This window comes from Bombina bombina, chromosome 3 (assembly GCF_027579735.1).
Source record: "Bombina bombina isolate aBomBom1 chromosome 3, aBomBom1.pri, whole genome shotgun sequence".
NCBI classification, from domain to species: Eukaryota; Metazoa; Chordata; class Amphibia; order Anura; family Bombinatoridae; genus Bombina; species Bombina bombina.
Window position 1 is genome coordinate 590,810,423 of NC_069501.1, and position 26,451 is coordinate 590,836,873.

Genomic DNA, 26,451 nt, shown 5'->3' on the forward strand with positions numbered 1-26,451 from the left:
TGGCGGTGGGCTCCAGGAGCGGCGGTTTAGGGGTTAATCAGTTTATTAGAGTGGCGGTGGGCTCCAGGAGCGGCGGTTTAGGGGGTAATACATTTATTTAGTTGCGGCGGTGTAGGGGGGACAGATTAGGGGTGTTTAGACTCGGGGTACATGTTAGGGTGTTAGGTGTAGACAGCTCCCATAGGAATCAATGAGATGTCTGGCAGCAGCGAACATGAACTTTCGCTATGGTCAGACTCCCATTGATTCGTATGGGATCCGCCGCCTCCAGGGCGGTGGTTTAAAAACCAGATACGCTAGGCCAGAAAAGTGCCGAGCGTACCTGCTAGTTTTTTGATAACTAGCAAAAGTAGTCAGATAGTGCCGAACTTGTGTGCGGAACATCTGGAGTGACGTAAGAATCGATCTGTGTCGGACTGAGTCCGGCGGATCAAAGCTTACATCACTAGATTCTACTTTTGCCGGTGTCTAGGGCTTGATAACTAAGGCGAATCAGCCTCGCCACAAATACGCTGTGGAATTCCAGCGTATTTGAGGTTGACGGCTTGATAACTAGGGGCCATTGTGTAGATAAGACAGCTGCTCCTTAGCTCATACGTCACCTCTGAGGCGGCGTCCAGCAATCAGCCCGATTACATACGATCGGGTTGATTGACACCCCCCTGCTAGTGGGCGCGAATCTTCAGGGGGCAGCATTGCACAAGCATTTCACCAGAACTCAGAATTCAGCGGATCATGTCCATCCACACAATGGTAAATCTTCCCCATAGTATTAACTACGTCAGGGTCATATGCAAGTTAAAAAGTCAGGAGGCCCCAAGAGGTCACGGTGATCTGTAACAAATCAGAGAATTACAATCCCTTAAAAAAAGATTTTAAAAAAGGATTTAAATACAAAATTCCCCAAAGATTTAATGGTGAATTTCATATAAAATTAATTTGATAAACTATTATAAAGGATTGTAGTTGATCTCTTTATGTTCTGTTTGCATTGGACGATAGGATAAGTTGTAAATTTGTTGTTCCCACTAGAAATAACTTTAACATACCCAAAACCAATATTCAGCCAAATTGAACACCTACATGAAAATAATTTGGCCAAACCGAACATTTTGATAAAATATAAAATCTTTCAGACTCATGCTGTGCATATGTCAAGAACATATACAGGATTTCAAATCAAGTTCAGCAAAGAAACGTGTTTTCACTTAAAGGGACACTGTACCCAAAAAAATTATTTTGTAATTCAGATAGAGCATGCAATTTTAAGCAACTTTCTTATTTACCCCTATTATCAATTTTTCTTCGTTCTCTTGCTATCATTATTTGAAAAAGAAGGCAACTAAGCTTTTTTTTGGCTTCAGTACTCTGGACAGCACTTTTTTATTGGTGGATGAATTTATCCACCAATCAGCAAGGACAACCCAGGTTGTTCACCAAAAATGAGCCGGCATCTAAACATTCTTGCATTTCAAATAAAGATACCAAGAGAAAGAAGAAAATTTGATAATAGGAGTAAATTAGAAAGTTGCTTAAAATTTCATGCTCAATCTGAATCACAAAAGAATTTTCTTGGGTACGGTATCCCTTTAATTAGAGATAAACAAATATTGAGCCAGAGAGAAAGAAATATAAGTATCAGTTCTGATTTAAAGGGATATGATTCCCCAAAAAATTATTCCATGATTTAGATAGAGCATGCGATTTTAAACAACTTTCTAATTAACACATTTTTATTTGTTCTCTTGGTGTCTTTTGTTGAAAAGCAGGGACCAAAAATTATGAGTTGGCCCATTTCTGGAGCACTCTATGGCAGCAGTTTTGCAAGAATGTTATCCATTTCCAAGATCACTAGATTGCAGCACTGTTTCATGCCTTGTAGTGCTATAAATGCCTATCTAGATATCTCTTCAACAAAAAATATCATAGGAACGAAGCCAATTTAATAATAGTAATAAATTGAAAACTTTTTTAAAATGGTATGCTCTGTCTGAATAACAAAATAAAATGTTTAGGTCCCTTTAATGTTAAGGGCATGATGATCAAAAACTCGCCGACATGAGGAGGAATCTTTTTTTTTTTTTATACAAAATCTCACAAAAATACTATCGGCCAGATTACGAGTTTTGCAAGTTATTGCCACCGCTCACCTCCCTATAGCGCTGCTATTACAGGTTTTCATAAACCCGGCGTTAGCAGGCAATATGTGAGCGTAGAGCAAAATTGAGCTCCATACTGCACTCTAATACCAGCGCTGCTTTGAGCTGGTTTTACGTGCTCGTGCACGATTTCCACATAGACATCAATGGGGAGAGCCGGCTAAAAAAAAAGCCTAACACCTGCAATAAAGAAGCATAAAGCTCCGTAACGCAGCCCCATTGATTCCTATGGGGAAAGAAAATTTATGTTTACACCTAACACCCTAACATTAACCCAGAGTCTAAACACCCCTAATCTGCCACCCCCGACATCGCCGAACCCCGAATCTGCTGCCCCAATGGCGTCGTCGCCACCTACCTACAATTATTAACCCATAATCTGCCTCCCCCAATGTCGCCGCCACCTACCTACACTTATTAACCCCTAATCTGCCACCCCCAACGTCGCTGCCACTATACTAAAGTTATTAACCAATAAACCTAACCCTAAGTCTAACCTTAACACCCACTAACTTTAATATAATTAAAATAAATCTAAATAAAAATTACTATCATTACCTAACTAATTCCTATTTTAAACTAAATACTGACCTATAAAATAAACCCTAAGCTTGCTACAATATAACTAATAGTTACATTGTAGCTATCTTAGGTTTTATTTTTATTTCACAGCTAAGTTTGTATTTATTTTAACTAGGTAGACTAGTTTCTAAATAGTTATTAACTATTTACTAACTACCTAGTTTAAATAAATACAAATTTACCTGTAAAATAAAACCTAACCTGAGTTACACTAACACCTAACCTTACATTACAATTAAATAAATTACATTAATTAAATACAATTAGCTGAATTGCAAAAAACAAACAAACACTAAATTACACAAAATAAAAAATAAATTATCAAATATTTAAACTAATTACACCTAATCTAATAGCCCTATCAAAATTAAAAAGCCCCCCAAAATAAAACAAAACCCTAGCCTGTTCTATTGGCTGTTCCAATCAGCCAATAGAATGCAAGCTCAATCCAATTGGCTGATTTCATCAGCCAATAGGATATTTTACCCTTTAATTCCGATTGGCTGATAGAATTCTTGGATGACGTCCCTTAAAGGAACCTTCATTCTGGAAGAGCCGTCGATTGAAGAGGATGCTCTGCGTTGGATGTCTTGAAAATGGAGCCGCTCCGTGCCGGATGGATGAAAATAGAAGATGCCGCCTGGATGAAGAACTTTGGCCCGCTTGGATGAAGACTTCTGCCGGCTTCGATGAAGACTTCTGCCGGCTTCGATGAGGACTTCTGCCGCTTTGTTGAGGATGGATGTCGGGTCTTCAAAAACTGTAAGTGGATCTTCAGGGGTTAGTGTTAGGTTTTTTAAGGGTTTATTGGGTGGGTTTTATTTTTAGCTTAGGGTTTGGGCAAAAAAAGAGCTAAATGCCCTTTTAAGGGCAATGCCCATCCAAATGCCCTTTTCAGAACAATGGGGAGCTTAGTTTTTTTTAGATAGGATTTTATTTGGGGGGTTGGTTGTGTGGGTGGTGGGTTTTACTGCTGGGGTTTTTTTTGTTTTATGTTTTTACAGGTAAAAGAGCTGATTTCTTTGGGGCAATGCCCTGCAAAAGGGAATTTTAAGGGCTATTGGCAGTTTAGTTTAGCCTAGGGTTTTTTTTTATTTTGGGGGGCTTTTATATTTTGATAGGGCTATTAGATTAGGTGTAATTAGTTTAAATATTTGATAATTTATTTTTTATTTTGTGTAATTTAGTGTTTGTTTTTTTTGTAATTTAGTTATTTGTATTTAATTAATGTAATGTATTTAATTCTAGTGTAAGGTTAGGTGTTAGTGTAACTCAGGTTAGGTTTTATTTTACAGGTAGCTTTGTATTTATTTTAACTAGGTAGTTACTAACTAGTCTACCTAATTAAAATAAATACAAACTTAGTTGTAAAATAAAAATAAAACCTAAGATAGATACCATATAACTATTAGTTATATTGTAGCTAGCTTATGGTTTATTTTATAGGTAAGTATTTAGTTTTAAATAGGAATTATTTAGGTATTAATTGTAATTTTTATTTAGATTTATTTTAATTATATTAAAGTTAGGGGTGTTAGGGTTAGACTTAGGGTTAGGTTTAGGGGTTAATAACTTTAGTATAGTGGCGGCGATGTTAGGGACAGCAGATTATTGGTTAATAACAGTAATGTAGTTTGTGGCGATGTTAGGGACAGCAGAATAGGGGTTAATAATATTTAACTAGTGTTTACGATGCGGGAGTGTGGCAGTTTAGGGGATAATATGTTTATTCTAGTGGCGGCGATGTCCGGAGCGGCAGATTATGGGTTAATAATTTTATTTTAGTCTCTGTGATGCGGGAGGGCCTCGGTTTAGGGGTTAATAGGTAGTTTATGGGTGTTAGTGTACTTTTTAGCACTTTAGTTATGAGTTTTATGTTACGGCGTTGTAGCATAAAACCCATAACTACTGACTTTCAGTTTACGGTATGGATCTTGACGGTATTGGCTGTACCGCTCATTAAACCCATTAAAAAAGGACTTTTGGAAAGCTGCGGTAGTTACGTTGCGTTACGGCCAAAAAAGTGTGCAGTGCAGCTAAACCTGCAAGACTCCTAATACCAGCCGTAGTGAAAAAGAGCCATAACGATGCTTTTTCACTCATACCGCTAAACTCGTAATCTAGTTGAATGTATGTTGCAGAATCCTGAAATTACAGATGTTGCAAAGATCATAAGGGAATATTTATTCTTGGGTTTGCAAAGCACAAATAAAGTGAAACAAACATTCATTAGAGCCAAACAGAATCAAAAACTTCAATAGGGTTTTTATTTTTTTTTAAAGCAAGATCTGTGCATTTGTTTAGTTATGAATGCATATTTGTGCGGGAAATACAGATATTTGTTTTGTTATAAAGAAACAAATATCTGAAAGACTTGCACTAACTAATTTAAAGAATAACAAATATATAGTAACAAAATGTATTAGTATATATTCATTGTCCTTCAAATTAGCTTTTAAAGGTCAATATGCTTATCTATAGCGCACTGGGGAGGTGAGCTAATCCAACCCTTCTTCACAAAGATCAGTGTGGCTCTAATAGGTCCTTTAGCACAGGCTCTGGGATACACCGAACTAAGCCGCACTGGACTTTGTGAAGAAGGGTTGGATTAGCTCCCCAGTGCGTTATAGGTAAGTATAAGCTTACAGGTGACACTGTAACTATTACATTAGTTTTAATGAAATAAAAATGTTACCGAATATTCAGTATTTGTTTCGTCTTAAAAAGCTAACTGAATACCGAATAGTGCAGAAAACAAATATTCAGAAAAACTAATTTTTCAGAATATTTGTTCCAAATGATTCCTCCAAAAGAAATTATTCACTGCTGCACATGTCTAGCAGAAACGAAACTAAAAAGATTGTAAGAGGATAATCTGAGCATAGTGAATGGGCGTTTCAGTGGGGATTGTGCAAGGTGCTTGAGATGATATTCATGCTCATTCATTACTACAGCAATATAAACATCAAAGGCGCCAACTGCTCTGAACTTGCACTGTAATGAGGTGCTTTACGTGCTCTGAGCAAAGATAGAGGAAAAGGAGGGAGATTGTATTGTATAGATTACAAGTTTTGTGCTATAGAGGGTGCGAAATGAACGCAACAAAAGTTGTGTTATTTCACCCTCCATAGCGCTGCCATTACAAGTTTCAGAAAAGCCACCTTGTGCGTGCGATATGGTGTCGATAAGCTCCATACCACACAAATTCTAAGGGCTGCTTTGACGTGCTTGTGCACGCTTTCTCCATAAGCACACTTTCTCCATAGACATCAATGGGGAGAGAATGTTAACACCTGAAGCGCGGAATGAAAAGCTCTGTAACGCAACCCCATTGATGTCTATGGGGAAAAAAAGTTACGTTTAAACCTAACACCCTAACATAAACCCCAAGTCTAAACACCCCTAATCGGCCGCCCGAGACCTAAATAAAGTTAATTAACCCCTAATCTGCTGCTCCCAACATCGCCGCAACTAATAAAAGCTATTAACCTCTATTCCGCCGCTTCCCGACATCGCCACCACTATAATAAAGTTATTAACCCTTATTCCCCACACCCCAACATAGCCGACACTATAATAAAGCTATTAACCCCTATTCCGCTGCTCCCCGTCATTGCCGCCACTAAATACAGTTATTAACCCCTAAACCTCTTGCCTCCTACATCACCGCCACTAAATAAACCTATTAACCCCTAAACCGCCAACCCTCCACATCACAAAAAACTAAACTATTAACCCCTAAACCTAATAACCCCCTAACTTTAAATTAAAATTACAATATCCCTATCTTAAAATAAATGAAAACTTACCTGTGAAATTAAAAAAAAACTAAGTTTAAACTAACAATTAACCTAACATAACTATTATACTAAACTATTATACTAAAATTAAAATAACTACCAATTAAAAAACAAAATTACACATTAAAGAAAACCTAACACAAAAATTTAAGACTAAAATAAATACTAAATTATGAAAAATAACAAACACTAAATTACGAAAAATAACAAACAAAATTATCAAAAATAAAAACAATTACACCTAATCTAATAGCCCTATAAAAATAAAAAAGCCACCCCAAAATAAAAAAACCCTAGCCTACAATAAACTACCAATAGCCATTACCCTTTGTAGGGCATTGCCCTAAAGAAATCAGCTCTTTTACCAGAAAAAAAATACAACAGTAAAACCCACCACCCAACCAACCCCCCAAAATAAAAAACCTATCTCTAAAAAAAACCTAAGCTACCCATTGCCCTAAAAAGGGCATTTGTATGGGCATTGCCCTGAAAAGGGCATTTAGCTCTTTTACATAAAGCCCAAACCCTAATCTAAAAAAAAAAAAAAAACTCACCCAAAAAGATTTTTAAAAAAAAACTAACACTAACCCCCCCGAAGATCCACTCACAGTATCTGAAGTCTGGACATCCAGGCAGTGAGAAGTCTTCATCCAGGCAGTGAGGTCTTCATCCATCCAGGCAGCATCTTCTATCTTCATCCAGGCAGCGTCTTCTATCTTCAGCCAGGTGATGTCTTCTATCTTCACCCCGACGGCGTGGATCGGGTCCATCCTTGAAGACATTCGGCACAGAGCGTCCTCTTCACTGCTGTACACTGGATCTTCAATGCAAGAGAGCCTTTTCAAAATGGCATCCCTTGCATTCCTATTGGCTGATTTGATTTTTGAAATTAAAATCAGCCAATAGGATGAGAGCTACTTAAAACCTTTTGGCTGTTCAAATCAACAAATACGGTGAGAGCTACTGAAATTATATTGGCTGATTTGAATAGCCAATAGAATTGGAATGGATCGTGTCGGTATAGGCTGTAACGCAAACATTTTAGTCTCACCGCACAACTTGTTATACCGGCGCTATGGAAATCCCACGCAAAAACTAACGCCTAGATTTAGAGTTCTGCAGCCAAAGGGGTGCGTTAGCTATGCTGGCTTTTTTCTGGCCGCACCTTTTAAATACCGCTGGTATTTAGAGTTCACAGAATGGCTGCGTTAGGCTCCAAAAAAGGAGCGTATAGCATATTTACCGCAACTTCAACTCTCGATACCAGCGGTGCTTACGGATGCGGCCAGCTTAAAAAACGTGCTCGTGCACGATTCCCCCATAGAAAACAATGGGGCTGTTTGAGCTGAAAAAAAACCTAACACCTGCAAAAAAGCCGCGTTCAGCTCCTAATGCAGCCCCATTGTTTGCTATGGGGAAACACTTCCTACGTCTGCACCTAACACTCTAACATGTACCCCGAGTCTAAACACCCCTAACCTTATTAACCCCTATTCTGCCGCCCCCGCTATCGCTGACCCCTGCATATTTTTTTTTAACCCCTAATCTGCTGCTCCGTAAACCGCCGCTACTTACATTATCCCTATGTACCCCTAATCTGCTGCCCTTAACACCGCCTACCCCTATATTATATTTATTAACCCCTAATCTGCCCCCCACAACGTCGCCTCCACCTGCCTACACTTATTAACCCCTAATCTGCCGAGCGGACCGCACTGCTATTATAATAAAGTTATTAACCCCTAATCCGCCTCACTCCCGCCTCAATAACCCTATAATAAATAGTATTAACCCCTAATCTGCCCTCCCCAACATCGCCAACACCTAACTTCAAACATTAACCCCTAATCTGCCGACTGGAGCTCACCGCTATTCTAATAAATGTATTAACGCCTAAAGCTAAGTCTAACACTAACACCCCCCTAAGTTATATCCTAATATAGCTACAATATAAATTATAATTATATTATAGCTATTTTAGGATTTATATTTATTTTACAGGTAACTTTGTATTTATTTTAACCAGCTACAATAGCTATTAAATAGTTAAGAACTATTTAATAGCTAAACTAGTTAAAATAATTACAAATTTACCTGTAAAATAAATCCTAACCTAAGTTACAATTAAACCTAACACTACACTATCAATAAATGAATTAAATACAATACCTACAAATAACTACAATTAAATAAACTAACAAAAGTACAAAAAATAAAAAAAGAACTAAGTTACAAAAAATAAAAAAATATTTACAAACATTAGAAAAATATTACTACAATTTTAAACTAATTACACCTACTCTAAGCCCCCTAATAGAATAACAAAGCCCCCCAAAATAAAAAAATGCCCTACCCTATTCTAAATTTAAAAAGTTCAAAGCTCTTTTACCTTACCAGCCCTGAACAGGGCCCTTTGCCGGGCATGCCCCAAGAAAATCAGCTCTTTTGCCTATAAAAAAAAACATACAATACCCCCCCCAACATTACAACCCACCACCCACATACCCCTAATCTAACCCAAACCCCCCTTAAATAAACCTAACACTAAGCCCCTGAAGATCTTCATACCTTATCTTCACCTCACCGGGTATCACCGATCGGTCCTGGCTCCAAAATCTTCATCCAACCCAAGCGGGGGCTGGCGATCCATAATCCTGCGGCTGAAGAGGTCCAGAAGAGGCTCCAAGGTCTTCATCCTATCCGGGAAGAAGAGGCGATCCAGACCGGCAACCATTTTGATCCAAGCGGCATCTTCTATCTTCATCCGATGAGGAACGGCTCCATCGTGAAGACCTCCAGCGCGGACCAATCTTCTTCCGATGACGTCCAACTGAAGAATGACGGTTCCTTTAAGGGACGTCATCCAAGATTGGCTGATAGAATTCTATCAGCCAATCGGAATTAAGGTAGGAAAATTCTGATTGGCTGATGGAATCAGCCAATCAGAATCAAGTTCAATCCGATTGGCCGATCCGATCAGCCAATCAGATTGAGCTCGCATTCTATTGATTAGAGGTTAATAAATATAATATAGGGGTCGGCGGTGTTATTGGAAGCAGATTAGGGGTACATAGCTATAATGTAGGTGGCGGTGGTGTATGGAGCGGCAAATTAGGGGTTAATAATAATATGCAGGGGTCAGCGATAGCGGGGGCGGCAGATTAGGGGTTAATAAATATAATATAGGGGTCGGCGGTGTTAGGGGCAGCAGATTAGGGGTACATAGGGATAACGTAGTTGGCGGCAGTGTACGGAGCGGAAGATTAGGGGTTAAAAAATGTAAATATATTTGCAGAGATGTGGGGGACCTCGGTTTAGGGGTACATAGGTAGTTTATGGGTGTTAGTATACTTTAGAGCACAGTAGTTAAGAGCTTTATAAACCGGCGTTAGCCCATAAAGCTCTTAACTACTGACTTTTTTCTGCGGCTGGAGTTTTGTTGTTAGATTTCTAACGCTCACTTCAGCCACGACTCTAAATACCGGCGTTAGAAAGATCCCATTGAAAAGATAGGATACGCAAATGACGTAAGGGGATCTGCGGTATGGAAAATTTGCGGCTGGAAAGTGAGCGTTAGACCCTTTCCTGACTGACTCCAAATACCGGCGGTAGCCTAAAACCAGCATTAGGAGCCTCTAATGCTGGTTTTGACGGCTACCGCCCAACTCTAAATCTAGACCATATTTTTTTTGATTGCGGGACTGACGTTGCGTTACAGGATAAAATACTTGCTGTATAGCTTTACCGACAAGACTCATAATGGCTGCGTTCCTGTTTTTACACTGAAATGACCACTTTTTCAGCGTTAAAGCCGTAACGCACAGCTCATAATCTAGCTGAAAGGTGGTAATAAACAGCAGAAGATGAGATTTCCACAAGTAGCCTGCACTCTTGATATTTAACATGCTGTGCAACATTTTTCACTCCTATATTTTATTTCCTATAAAAACCCCTGCATGTGCCTTTTTTAACAACAAATGCCAAACTGTGAATATGTGAACATTTTGGATGACGCTGAAAGATCTAATAGATGTTAATACATATCTGTTGCTAATAGTGGATGAGGTTTTCAAATCACTGTGTTGTAGAATTGTCACCTTTCTGGTCATGCTAATAAGTATAAATTTGCGTAAGTCTTTATAAAGAATAACTCAGAAACTGAATATTTATGTTTATATTTCATAATACTTAGAAGTTTCACTTTAACAGGCCCTTGATTTCAATATTTATTCTTTATTATTGATATTGACCTGAACTTTAAAAAGTCATACCCGTCATACTGTTTCATACCTGACAACATTTCCTGGAGGCTTTCTGGTACAGGGAGGTTACAGAACTTATGGTCAGTTATGCACCAGTGATTTGTGAACAAAGTCACAGACTGGATTAAATTGTGATATGGGGTTGGCTGAGGTTTGCTGTCAATGGAACAGAGTGTGTCCTTAGCAGAGCTGGGATTGTCTGTGAAAACTGTGACACCAATAAGCTGTGGGTGATAAGCTGACCAGACCTCTGATTGGTTGGTGTTCTGTCTGGAGAACAAAATATTATAATAATTATCTAAAAAAGATTTAATTGTATTAAAGCCCTAGGAATCTGGCAACAGATCATTAAGGAGATTTATACAGATATTTCACATACTTAGTGCATGCTAGATGATGTAGCATGATAGAGTAAGAACATAAATGCTGAAATGCTGTCAACAGAATTTAAAAACCTAATGGAAAGTTTAAAAATAATGAATATTTTTTGTCTCTAATAAGAATTATTTTCACATAGTGTGGATTAGAATGCTTTCTGTGTAACAGAAGAATGTTTGGAAGTATTGTTAACCTCTTGAGTGCTAACAACGGCTCTGAGGCATCGCAGAGTTTCCCACTCAGGTTCTAACGACGGCTCAGAGCCGTTGCTAGCACTCTCCCACGAGTCTCACCTTGAGGAAGATCTGGGGGCTCCTACCCGCTCCTACCCCGGCGATCGGGCCTGTATAGTGACAGGCATTGCCGGGCTTCACGTTTTGTGCGGTGACATCACATGCAATGATGTGATGACGTCACCGAACAACTTTATTGAAAAAATTAGGGGAAAAACTAACACCCTACTCGCGCGCAAACACGATTGCATATTCTCAACTGCGCTAAACCAACATGAGAAAATTAGTATTTCACATTCCAATGTTGTTCACATAGCAGAATATGTGCTATTTATTCAAAAATACACACACACACACACATATATATATATATATATATATATATATAATGGTTTTATGGTAAAAATATATATCTATACCTATATATTTATATGATTATATATAGGTATACTATAGATATATACAGATGTATATAGGAAAATCTATTTAAAAATGCTTTAACATATCCCCCTATGTGGAGAACATTGGATTGTGAAATATTTACGGTAAATGCACAAACACTGTATTGAATATGAATATTGCATAAATATGTGTTTTCATGCCCCAATGCACTTATATATATATATTTATATGTGTATATATGTATTTAAATACATATATATACACATATAAATACATTTGTACACACATATAAACATACATATACATACATCTTTAGAAATGTATATGCACAGTATGTATCTCAATGTTAAAGCCCTCTGCCTGCCTTTTTTCTCTAACACCTGAGACCTCATATCTTTGAGCCCTTATAAGTTTTTTTATGCAATATTTCTATTATGAGTGTAACTGTATTTTTTAATGAATTTTTGATGTGTTTTGTGACACTTTTTTTTGCGAAACAGTCAACAAAGCTCTAAAGGCAGGCTATCCTGACAACCGTTAACTTCAATTGTGCTGAAGCGATCGCATTTACTTTCAACTTGTAGTACGAGCAATAAACTCGACGTGCAAACACCCTCGATAAAGCTTTTTATCGCTTGTGAGTTAACTATTTGCACTCCACTCATAATCTGGCCGTAAATGTGCTATTAATATAAAACATTTTTGTTACAGTGCAGTTGCAATATTCAAAGTTAAACAGGTTCAGTACAGTGTGAATGTATAGCGGTTATATAAATACAATATTAAAAAAACTGTCAATTGCAAAAACCACATTTACATAGTCCAAAGCTGGAAAAAAACACAAATGAGAAAGCAGCGGCTACTGTCTTTTATGGGATATTAATATACAGTCATAAAAAGAAAAGAACAAGCAAAAAGTTAAAAACACTTATTTAAATGAAAAGAAGACTGAATACATATTACAGTATTTTACAGTATATAACAAAAGTGTATACATATGTACAACATAACCGCAATCCCCCCAGCTCCTATAGGTTCAGTATTCATGTCTTCAGCAGTGCACCAGGAACTCACAAGAGCTGCTGGTGCAACGCCGCCCCCTGCAGACTCGCGGCCAATGGGCCGCAAGCAGGGGGTGTCAATCAACCTGATAGTCCTCAATCTCGTTGAATTCCGGTGATTCCTGTCCGCCTGCTCTGGAGCAGCGGTCTTTGTGACCACTGCTCCATAACTTGTGTTTCTGGTGAGTCTGAAGACTCGCCAGAAACACAGGCTGTGGAGCTTGATAGATAGGCTCCATAGACTGTATTGCCATTCAATACTGTGCATTACACCTTCAATGCAGGTGGCAATGCTGCTTATAAAATTCCCCTAGTGTCATAGAAGCATCCCACAGAGAAGTGTAGTAAAACGCCTCTTGGTGAGATTGGCTTCAAACACAAATTACAGCCCTTTATAAAAATTGATAGCCAATCTCTATCACAAAACAAATCCCTTTTTAAAATAATTTGAAGAGGCAGCATAAAAGAAAAGCCAGAGGGGTGCATTAGAATACAGACTAAAATGAATTTGAATGGGGCAAAAGGAACGAGTAATCATTATCATTTATTAAAGAGACACCCTGATAATTTAATATAAAAGGTTTAGTTAAATGTAGTGAAACAACTTTGCAATTACTTTTCAAGTAATTTAGATTTGAAAATATTTACTTATGACTCTCATAACTTAAAAAGTACCCTACAAACTCCTCAAGACTAACCCTGCTACATATCTTTCCCTAATTGACCTAAACTAATAACAACTGCAAAATAATGCATTTTATATATCAGCTTCTCCAAATAAGGCAAGCGGTGGATGTAGTTTGGCTACTAAAAAATTATTGCAGCAAACAAGATGTTACTAACAAATCAGGAATCAGAGTTCCCCTTGGGTGGCGCTAATAATGAGTAAAGATGGAAAATAATGCTGATCAATTCAAAAAACTAATTTGTGAAAATTAGGATCCCACAAAACTAGTGGGTAATTATATAATATAAATCAATTTCTATATAACCTGCCAAATAAGGAAATAAACAAAATATCTCAGGTATATTAGTCCCTCCTTAGTTTCCACATAGGATATGTCCAAAACAGATGAACGTCAATCCAAAAATATTTTCTTTTTCTTGTCAGGATATGCACAGGATCAATCCTGCTCCTCTCCACCAATTCATGAAAGGTTGCAAGAAATCCTATCTGTACAAAACAGAGGGCGCTTTATGTGCACATCAATAAGGCAGTGAAAATCAAGTGGTACAGAATCACAAGGTACTCACACAGTGTGGCAGCACTTTGGTGTGCTGTTGGGGGCAGTCTGGAAAATCTCAGTGCTCCAGCTCACAGTGTCCCGACTGGACACTCCCTCCAAGCAGAGAGGTAAAGCAAGGATGAGGGTAGCAGTTCAAAAAAGGCACTCAGGTTTGTATCTCATTAAAAAACATATATATTTAATGATAAAAACCTTTTATAAATGTGTACAAGTGCAAGGGTTAAAAATTGGCATACAGAGCCCCAATATGCAACACGTTTCTCTGCTATCAAAGCAGTTTCATCAGGCATAACTAAATATACAAACATGCTACCTTTTATACAAGTTTTCACTAATCACATCCCTTAATTGAACAAACACCTGTGTGGCAATGATTCTAAACACTCCCACTAACATTAACAATATGCAGAACAAAATGTTTGTTTATACATACAATTGATCAATGTTACTAATGGATGCGCTAGAGATTTTGCCTGCAATAGTGTTATACAATATATAAACAAATCTATAGAAAAGTATATATGCACACAAAGTATCAATTCAAAAGCCTAATATGTAAAAGGCACAACCATATCTATCTACATCACTGGTCTAAAAATACCATATGACCCGTTTTTTTTCTTGAAAGGATCCATCACTATGCTTCTCATTTACCTTGTTATTGTTATAAACAGTGAAATCCGGTATTTTTAACAATAGCAAGGAGATGTGGGATTGATTTTTCTATGTGATTGATCACTTTTAAAGTGCTTATATTGACAAAAAAAACATACCCAGTAACGGAACAAATCTGTATAAACTGATAGCTCTTGTAACCAATCACTCTATGTTTCGTGATACCCTCCCCTGTAAGACCGTCATTATGAGTGAAATAGCCCTTATTGTTATCGCTGTCAATGAAAATCTACGCTTCTAAAAATCGCGTAATGGGGTGAGATTAATGTTGCACTCCCGATGTTACCTTGTAATGTGTATTTTAGCAAAGAATACTCAATAGAGGGATTGATCTGTATAGGATAGTTGCCGTAGCAACCTGTCAAAATATACGCCTATCACAGTGATACCTCTAGTAATTTGTGTGAATATTGTACCCCAATCTGAATGTATGATGAGAGATATTGAGGCCCACTTATCAAACCGTCAACTTACTTGCATTCAACGGCACCAATACGCTCGCCTGACATCGCCTAACTTCGCTGCCGCGGACCTGAATACATTCTCCATATTTAACAAAAAAGCGGTCAAAAAGTCGCGCACCAAGTATGAGGCGATGAGCAGCGGACTGTTGTTAACTAAGAGTCATCGATCTCGCTGCTCTTCGGCTTTTTCCCAGCTTTATTTGTATACTGTCACTAAGCACCCACACTATACAAAATGGATTAACCCCTATCACGCTGCTCCCCAACCCCGCCGCAACTAAATAAAGTTATTAACCCATAAACCGCCACTCCCGGACCTCGCCGCCACTCTAATAAAGTTATTAACCCCTATTTCTCCACTCCCGGAGCCCACCGCAACTAAATAAAGTTATTAACCCCTAAACCGCCAGCCCCCCACATCGCCTTAAACTAAATTAACCTATGAACCCCTAAACCTAACAACCCGCTAACTTTATAGTAAATTTTAACTCATCCCTATCTTATAATAAATTTAAACTTACCTTTAAAATTACATTAAACTATATTAAATTAATAATTAACCTACCCTAACTGTTATACTAAAATTACATTAAACTATAAATTAACCTACCCTAACTATTATAATAGAATTACATTAAACTATAAATAAAATAAAAATTAATCCAACCTAACTTTTAAACTAAAATTACATTAAACTACAAATTAAATTAACTATATTATATATTTAAACACCTAACCCTACTCAAATAATTTAATTCTACACTAAAAAATTACAAAGTTACAAAAAACTAACAACTAAGTTACAAAAAATAACAAACAATAAGTTACACAAAAAATAAACACTAAATTACAAAAAATAAAAACAAAATGATCAAAGATTTAAACTAATTACACCTAATCTAAGGGCCCTATGAAAATAAAAAAGCCACCCCAAAATAAAAAAAAACGAACCTACAATAAACTACAAATAGCCCTTAAAAGGGCCTTTTGCGGGGCATTGCCCCAAAGTAATCAGCTCTTTTACCTGTAAATAAAAAATACAAACAACCCCCCAACAGTAAACCCCACCACCCACACAACCAACCCCCCAAATAAAATCCTAATCTAAAAAAACTAAGCTCCCCTTTGTCCGGAAAAGGGCATTTGGATGGGCATTTCCCTTAAAAGGGCATTTAGCTCTATTGCTGCCCAAACCCTAATCTAAAACTAAAACCCAAACCCACCCAATAAAACCTTAAAAAATCCTAACACTAACCCCAGAAGATTCACTTACAGTTTTGAAGATCCGACATCCATCCTCCAAGAAGCCGGCAGAAGTCTTCATCCAAGCGGCCAGAATAGTGGCGAGCGTACCTGGTAGGTATTTGTTAACTAGCAAAAGTAGTCAGATAGTGCCGAATTTGCATTCGGAAACATCTGTAGTGACGTAACCATCGATCTGTGTCGGACTGAGACCGGCGGATCTATGTTACGTCACAGATTTCTACTTTTGCCGGTCTCTAGCATTTGATAAATAAGGCGAATCAAGCTCTCCACAATTAAGCTGCGGAATTACAGCGTATTTGCGGTTGACAGCTAATTTGTTTTAAAAATGTTTAGACTTGGCTGATATGTTATTCTATAACTAGACAACAGAATTGTCTTGCAATTACAAATTATTTATTGTCCCTTTAACCCTTAAACCTCAGGTAGGTGTTAAATGCATTACACAGATACAAGTTGTACAACAGAACTGCTGCAGCTAGGATGATTATGGATAGATCAGGACTGTGATTTGTTTGTCTACTTTTGAAAATTTTAACTGTAATTTCAGCAAAAGTAATAAAGACAACCATCTGTTTTTTTATATATACTTTAAAACCTTTAAAATAGACTGATAAAAGTTACCTATAAATTTATACAACCTTTATAACGTATGTTTTAGAAGGTTTCCCATGAATTGTCATTTGCCAAGTGACTTGCAGCAGCTCATGGTGTATCCAAATTAAAATAGTCTGGTGTAGTTTTGTGTTCTGCTAATACTAAGTAATTACAGCATTTTTATGAGGCGCTAATTTACAAATATTCATCCGATCATAAAGCAGTAATCACTTGAAAGGGGAAATTAGTGGATCTTGTGTGCAGATTGCCACTGGTGCGAATAAGGAAGATTTAACCCTTTCTGAGCTGTTAGCACCAAATTAAATACTGACAAATATCACATATTTTCAATACAATTCTTACAATTACTATGAAAATTCTGTTAGCTGCTTTCAATATATTAGCATAAATCTTGATAACAGTTAAAATTACTGAAGGATTATGGGCAAGAACATTTCAGTTTGTCACAAATTCCCTGCCTACTGCCGCTACCATGCTGCTGGAACACATCAATAAAACTTTTAGAACAATTAATTGATACGGTCTACTCCAAGGCTATTAATTAATGAAAATCAGAGACAGACAATACTCTTATTGAACAAGTGATTAATTTAATTTGTTTTATGAATAAATGATCATAATTTCTGTGTTTCCTCTGGCATAGAAGTGCAGAATTTAATGGTATCTAAGAATACTTTATCTATTCGAGAACTTGCTGTAAAACAATTGTGTTTTGCGATTTGCTTAACAAAAACATTTGCATTGAGCTGAAAAAATACAAATATAGTTTACCAGTCAGGGTAAAAAAATTACAAATCATAGCATTAAAAATAGAAAAAAGTCAAATTTCTTCCTACTTTTTTTACTTTTTTTTACTAGTCCAGGTTTAGGGGCTGATTTATGTAAGTGCGAGCGGACATCATACAATGTAACAAATCATGTCCGCCGCATATCGATAAATGCTGACAGCATACGCTGTCTGCATTTATCATTGCACAAGCAGTTCTGGTGAACTGCTTGTGCAATGCCGCCCCTGCAGATTTGCGGCCAATTGGCCGCTAGCAGGGGGTGTCATACAGCCCGATCGTATAAGATCGATCACATAGGATCGGGCGGATTGAAGACCGCGGCCTCAGAGGCAATGGACAAATTATGGAGCAGCGGTATTTAGACCGATGCTTCATAACTGCTGTTTCCGGTTGAGTCTGAAGGCTCATGCAGAAACAAAGGGAACAAGGGCCATTTGGCCCTTGTTAAATCTACCCCTATGTGTAGATATCCAATCCTGGATATCTGTGAGTGTATGAGTATGTGCTTTCCATGTGGTAGTGTTTGTGTGTCTGCATGTGCATTTGGGTTTGTGCTGTGCATGTTTGGGTGTATGTGTAAGAATGCATATGTTTGTGTATGTGTGCTTGTCTGTGCATATGTGTGTATGTATGTCGATGTTTGAAAATATGTGTGTATATATATATATATGTGTATGTGTGTGTGCTTATTTTAGTTGTGTGTATATATATATACAGGGAGTGCAGAATTATTAGGCAAGTTGTATTTTTGAGGATTAATTTTATTATTGAACAACAACCATGTTCTCAATGAACCCAAAAAACTCATTAATATCAAAGCTGAATAGTTTTGGAAGTAGTTTTTAGTTTGTTTTTAGTTTTAGCTATTTTAGGGGGATATCTGTGTGTGCAGGTGACTATTACTGTGCATAATTATTAGGCAACTTAACAAAAAACAAATATATACCCATTTCAATTATTTATTTTTACCAGTGAAACCAATATAACATCTCAACATTCACAAATATACATTTCTGACATTCAAAAACAAAACAAAAACAAATCAGTGACCAATATAGCCACCTTTCTTTGCAAGGACACTCAAAAGCCTGCCATCCATGGATTCTGTCAGTGTTTTGATCTGTTCGCCATCAACATTGCGTGCAGCAGCAACCACAGCCTCCCAGACACTGTTCAGAGAGGTGTACTGTTTCCCCTCCTTGTAAATCTCACATTTGATGATGGACTACAAGTTCTCAATGGGGTTCAGATCAGGTGAACAAGGAGGCCATGTCATTAGATTTTCTTCTTTTATACCCTTTCTTGCCAGCCACGTTGTGGAGTACTTGGACGCGTGTGATGGAGCATTGTCCTGCATGAAAATCATGTTTTTCTTGAAGGATGCAGACTTCTTCCAGTACCACTGCTTGAAGAAGGTGTCTTCTAGAAACTGGCAGTAGGACTGGGAGTTGAGCTTGACTCCATCCTCAACCCGAAAAGGCCCCACAAGCTCATCTTTGATGATACCAGCCCAAACCAGTACTCCACCTCCACCTTGCTGGCGTCTGAGCCGGACTGGAGCTCTCTGCCCTTTACCAATCCAGCCACGGGCCCATCCATCTGGCCCATCAAGACTCACTCTCATTTCATCAGTCCATAAAACCTTAGAAAAATCAGTCTTGAGATATTTCTTGGCCCAGTCTTGATGTTTCATCTTGTGTGTCTTGTTCAGTGGTGGTCGTCTTTCAGCCTTTCTTACCTTGGCCATGTCTCTGAGTATTGCACACCTTGTGCTTTTGGGCACTCCAGTGATGTTGCAGCTCTGAAATATGGCCAAACTGGTGGCAAGTGGCATCTTGGCAGCTGCACGCTTGACTTTTCTCAGTTCATGGGCAGTTATTTTGCGCCTTGGTTTTTCCACACGCTTCTTGTGACCCTGTTGACTATTTTGAATGAAACGCTTGATTGTTCGATGATCACGCTTCAGAAGCTTTGCAATTTTAAGAGTGCTGCATCCCTCTGCAAGATATCTCACTATTTTTGACTTTTCTGAGCCTGTCAAGTCCTTCTTTTGACCCATTTTGCCAAAGGAAAGGAAGTTGCCTAATAATTATGCACACCTGATATAGGGTGTTGATGTCATTAGACCACACCCCTTCTCATTACAGAGATGCACATCACCTAATATGCTTAATTGGTAGTAGGCTTTCGAGCCTATACAGCTTGGAGTAAGACAACATGCATAAAGAGGATGATGTGGTCAAAATACTCATTTGCCTAATAATTCTGCACTCCCTGTATATATAAATATGTTTGTGCATGTGTCTGTGTGCTTGTGTGAGCAGTGTGTATATGCTCATGTGAGCTGTATGTGCATATTTGAACTATGTGTAAACATGTGTGTGTTTGTGGGAGCTGTGTGTATGTGGCTGTGTGTGTGTTTGTGTGTTTTTCAGAATAATAATTTAAGAAAGAGCAGTATCCTGTCAGTATATGAGGGAACTATGGAAGGTAAACTGTATTATAAGACAATAGTTTGATGTTTGACAGCCTGGATTAAAAGGCAACAATGCTCCTTCCTTCAAATCATATAGGGTCAGATTAAAAGTTGTGCACTGATAGTGAGGGTTGCATTAAGCAAAATTAACATGCAACTTGAGATTTACAAGTCCATGGCAAATCCCAGAAGGGTTAGCGTGGCCGAAATGACTCTATCATTATATTTTCAATGGATATTGCATCCGAGATAAATAGAATTGGTATTTGGAATACACAGAAATGGAGGGTGAATAATTATTAGCTATAGTATAATCCTTCACAAATGGGGAGGGGTGTAGATAACGAGAAAGTTTTACATAGAAAACTAAGTTCAAACGAGCTTGACTAAAGAAAGTTGTGTACACTTTTAAATTTTAAAGAGTATAGCTAAATTGTATTATCATTAAAAGTAAAACATAGCTTTTATTTAAACTTATAAAAATAAAATGTGGTGATAGTCATTACAATTCATACACACAATTGCCATTCAAACCATATTAAATACACGTTGTCCAGATTTAATAAGCAGTGGATGCTGCTTTATAAGGCCAAACTTTCAGTCTCAATGAAAACGGCAGTTAAGAAGCAACGGTCTTAAGACTGCTGCTCCTTAACTTGTCCTTCACCTTTTAGGTAGCCGGCTGAAATTATCCCAATCCGATACGATTGGGATGACTGACACCATCTGCTAGCCGCCGATTGGCTGCAAATGTGCAGGGGTAGCATTGCACAAGCATTTCACAAGAAATGCTTGTACAATGTTAAATGCCAACAGCGTATGCTGTCGGCATTTAGCAATGTCGGGCGGACATGGTTCGCTATAGCGAATCATGTCCGCCCGGCATTTGATAAATTGACCCCGTTGTCTAGCCTAGTTAGAATAATCTGGTGCAAAGGTGATATTAGTATTTACAAGTTGAAAGTTATAGTTTGCACTCGAGCAAAAGCCAAAACTGCTCTATAATATTTAGCGTGACTTGAGACCTGAAGTAAAGTGTAAGAGTTAAAAAAACGTGCAAAAGACATCAAGAACATATTAAAATAAACTATTTCACTCATGTATACACATTGTAATAACAAAATATCATTTAAATACTGATAAAAAAAAGTTTTAAAAGAGTTAAAAGGGATATGGTACATGGCCAGGTGACTTGAAATGGCCTTATATACATATAAATCCCACATAGGGCTCCACAGTCACTTTTCTCAATGCAACTGCCCAGGGTCCATTTAAATAAACAATAATCAGCACAGGTTGAAAGCACTCACCAGGTCTTACATCAATTGATAAATTAAAATGTATTCACAATAACGTTTCAGGTTGTTAGCCCCGTCCTCAGATATATACAACACAAGTCTGGCACTCTCTTGCAGACGTTCGCAAAGTCCTTTCCCTATGGACCTTGCACCCAGGCTTGTTGGAGGTTAACTGCCTGAGTCATTGAAAGCTGTGCAGCTGTTAGGGTTAGTGAGCACTCATGTCTGTGAGTTTTGCAGGGTCATGGAATGTGTACCCAGTCAGGTTTGAGAGTGTAGTCAATTTCTGTGTTTTGTATGTGTCAAGGGAAATTAATAAGGGTATGTGTCACAATTGTGTGTATCCAGTGTGTTTGGTTGATGGCATGCTTGTTTGGTTGTAGGTTAGGGACCAAGGGAGGAAGAGACCTTGACATGGTCCTAAGCATATAACCATTTGGCCAAATGCTGTAACTAATTCTTCCATTTTGCTTTATTTTTTCAAATAATTTTTTTTTATTTTGCGTATAAACTAGGAAATACAAGACTGAGTATAACATATTCCTCGACCTTAGGGTTACAATGGTCGGACGAGGACGAATGAGATTAGGAGATCAATGCAACAATATACAGAGTTGAGAGGTTAAAATAATTCCTAGGGAGAAGGGAAGGGGGAGGGAAAGGGAATACCACCACTAAAAAGGGTGAGTGAGGTCAGGGACCCAAAGATAAAACTGAAAAAAAAATAGTCCAGGATTTTAAGGTCAGCAGTTGTTCTACAAGAGCTCGCTAATATAGGATGGGTACTCTGCAACATTAAGTGCAAGTGGGTGCTTACTTAGATCTAGGCCAGCGAGTCGATATTGTTCACTTGGTTGGGAGCAAGATCGTGGATTGCCATGGGGGGGAGAGGGCGAAGGCCTGCTAGGTCTGTAAAGATAGCTATGCCCAAAGTCCTCTATAGTTAGTTTTGGTTTGTGGGATGACGGGGGTATGCCTCAGAGCCTGGATTGGATGGGTAGGGTAATAAGCTTTTGGAGCTCCCCATTAAAGTTAAGCACGGGGAGGGGGGGGAAGGAGCTCATTTAGGGGCAGGCCAGGGGTATGGAGATGGGAGAGGAAGGGGGACGGGGGTCAGGTTATCGGAGTGGGAGAGGAAGGTAGGGACAGGAACTTCACGGTTTTACAGGTTATCTAGGGGGCAGTTTTCCTTGTTTAGTGTGTATTTGTCCCATGGCTCCCAAATCAAAGAGAATGTGCCCAGTTGATTTCTAGACCGGTACACACCCTCCTCCATAGTGCGGAGGTAATCAAGAAGGTTTTTTCCAATTTCTGGCTATCATGAGTTTAGAGGTGAGGAGAACATAGATGAGGAGACACTGGGTGTGGTGAGGGATTTTCGGAATACCTAGGTGTAGTAAGGCCATAGAGGGGAGGGTTATACCAGGGAGTCCCAGCTTAGAGCAAAGGAGTCAAATTTTGGTCCAGAATTTTTCCAACAGGGGGCACTCCCACCAAATATGAATAGGACTTCCCCTCCCTCTGCACCCCCTCCAGCACATCTCAGAGCACATGGGATAAAACCTTTGTAGTTTAGTGGGAACCAAATGCCACTTCGTCAAAAGTTTATAGAAAAGTTCATACAGCGTCACACAGTGTATGGCGGTCCTGGTAGTAGCGATAGCGTGCAGCCAATGTTGAGGTGAGTACTCCGCATCCCACTTTTGCTCCCAGGCCTGCATGTGGGGAATCTTGACAGTCTGGTCGTCATTTAGGAGAAATTGGTAGTGAGACAAAAGGGGTTTATAGAGTTGAAGATTAGTCTCCCATCTAGATTCCCATGGAGTCCGCTGTCTAGGGGGTCCTGAAAGAAAGCCCAATGCACGTAGGAGGGACCGTAGTCTGGTCAAGTCAAAGTGTATTTTGGGGGGCAGTTCCTTCTGTAATATCAAGTCATCTTGGCCTAACAAACTGCCATTGTCGTAAAAGTCACCAACTGTTTGCAGCTGGGACCTCCTCCTGACCTCAACATGAAAATTAGGGAGAGTTAGCAGGAGGATCGTAAGTGGCTGAATCGGGGATGGGTGGGGGGAAATGCTGCTGCCATTATGCAGGCGTGTCCAGGCTCTTTGACAGTCTCTCACTATCAGGTTAGGGAGAGTCAGTTGTCGAAGACCATGGGCATCCGCCCATAACAGGTCCTCGAGGTTAACGTAGGCTGGGAGAGACACCTGTTCCAAATTTCACCATCTGGTTGGAGGGAGGAGCACCACGCAGACGCATGGGAGAGCATGGCTGCCTCATGATATAGGCGGATGTTGGGGAGACCCACTCTTCTCTCCTTTCTCAGGTGGGTTGTGGAGTATATGGGCCACAACTCTCGGCCTCCTACCCTTCCACAAATAATTGGAGATGAGCTGTTGGAATCAAAGCAGGATATTTTGGGAGACTAGTAGCGGCAAGCAGCAGAAAAGATAAGTTATTTTCGGGAGTATCATCATTTTGATGGCAGCAACTCTACTGAGCCACAAGACCTTGTCATATCTCTTAGACCTAAGTAGGGAGACTATCTCTTTTAGTAGTGGGGAATAGTTGGCTGTTATTATGGTGTTCCTGTCATGGGAAAGAAAAGTCCCTAGATGATTGATTCCTCTATTTGACCACTTGAAGGGATAAGTGTTCTGTAAGCTCTTTAAATCTCTGGGCGGAATTCCTATGTAGTAGGCTTCTGTTTTTGTGACATTTATTTTATAATAGGACAGGTAGCTAAAAGGTTCCATGAGAGATAGAAGAGGGGGCAGCGAGGTCAACGGGTCCGACAAGAAGACCGTGAGATCATCAGCAAATAGGGCGAGTTTTTGCTCGGAGTCGTGGATGATAAGGCCCTGGATCTCCTTACTTCGTCTAATGGCAGCCGCCAATGGTTCAATTGACTGTACATAAAGAATGTGGGAAAGGGGACACCCCTGTCTCATCCCATTCAAGATAGAAAAAGGCTGGGATGTAAATCCCACGCCTCTAACTCTGGCTGTCAGGTTGGAATGTAATGCACTTATGGCCTTACACATCAGCGCCGGGACTCCAAAGGTTCTCAGCGTCAGGAACATATAATCCCATCTCACCCTATCAAATGCCTTCTCAGCATCTATTGACAGGGTGAGAAGAGGGAGGCCCATGTCTGCTGACTCTGTGTACAGATTCAAGAGTCTACGAGTATTGTCGGATTCCTGCCTGCCCAAGACAAAGCCCACCTGATCAAGGTGAACTAACGAAGGGACATATGTGGCAAGTCTGTTCCCCCACACCTTGGTGTATAGCTTAATGTCGACGTTGATGAGCGATATGGGTCTGTAACTCTTGCATCGAGTTGGGTCCTTTCCTTCTTTAGGTACAGTTAGGATGCTAGCCTCTAGATATTCCTCGGTTAGGTAGCCCGAGTTCGCTGTCTCACCAAAGAATCTCGTAAGGATTGGTGTTAGTTCTGAGGCATAAGTTCTGTAGAAAGAAGCTGTGAAGCCATCGGGGCCTGGAGCTTTCCCCTGTTTAAGAGAGTGTACTGCCGAAGCAATCTCTTCCTGAGAGAGTGGGAGTCCAAGTTCAGTCTCAGTGTCAAGAGTAAGCCGGGGGAGGTTAAGAGAGCTAAGGAATTTTTGGATTTCTGTAGAATTAGCCTGAGGGACATCAGAGTTGTCTCTCAAGTTGTACAGGGAGTGGTAATAGTCCACAAAGGCTCTACCAATGTCTTTAGGCGCATAGGCCGAGGTGTTCGTGGTCTTAATGAGTGGGATACGTCTCTGTTGGGTTTGATAGCGGAGTTTCTGTGCTAGTAGTCTATCAGCTTTATTACCTTTGTAGTAATAGGTTTGCCTAAGTTTTAATAAGTTAGCCTGGACTTTCTTGCTTTCCCTCCTATTAATTTAATCGCAAATCTGTCCAACCTTCTGGGATAGGGAAGGTGAGTGAAGGATTTTATTGCCTTTTTCAAGTTCTCTAAGATCCGCATAGAGTTTATCTAACGGGAATCTACTTTTGTCTTGCATCTGGGAGCTTCTAGATATAAAATAACCTCTCATATAGGCTTTAAAAGAGGCCCATAGGGTTGAAGTACTGATGTCCCCTGTGTCATTAATTGTAAAGAATTCCCTAATGAGGCGAACAATCTCTGGGAATTCAATGTCTGACATATAATGCTCAGGAAGTCTCCACAATGGGCGGTTCTCTGGGAGGGGTAATTCCATTTTGCTTTTAATCTAGCTGTGTGTTTGCAAGAGGGTGCAAAAATGTCTATGTGCTGTGTTAATAATTTTATTTTGTAATTTTTTCTATGGGCTTTACACCCAGGCTTGTCTCGGGTTTACTGCCTTAGTCACGAAAAGCTGTGTAGCTGTCTGTGAGTTCTGGTGAGCACCCAAGGCTGTAAGTTTTGGAAGGTCATGCGATGTGTACCCAGTCTGATTTGAAGGTGCACTTAATTTCTGTGTTTATATATATATATATATATGTTTGTGTGTGTATGTATACATTTTTATATATGTGTATACATGTGTATTTAAGTGTTTATATGTGTCAATATGTATTTGCACACATGCATACATATTAAGACATTTAAAAAAAAATAAACAAATATATAGACATATATATATGTGATACAAATACATTACAAACTAAACAAAGCTAGTACAGGAGGAGGTGGGTCCTGGGTTTGGGGTAGCTTGTCACAGGGATTGTAGTTGCAGCAGCAGCGAGTCAAAGCAGTGTAAGATTTG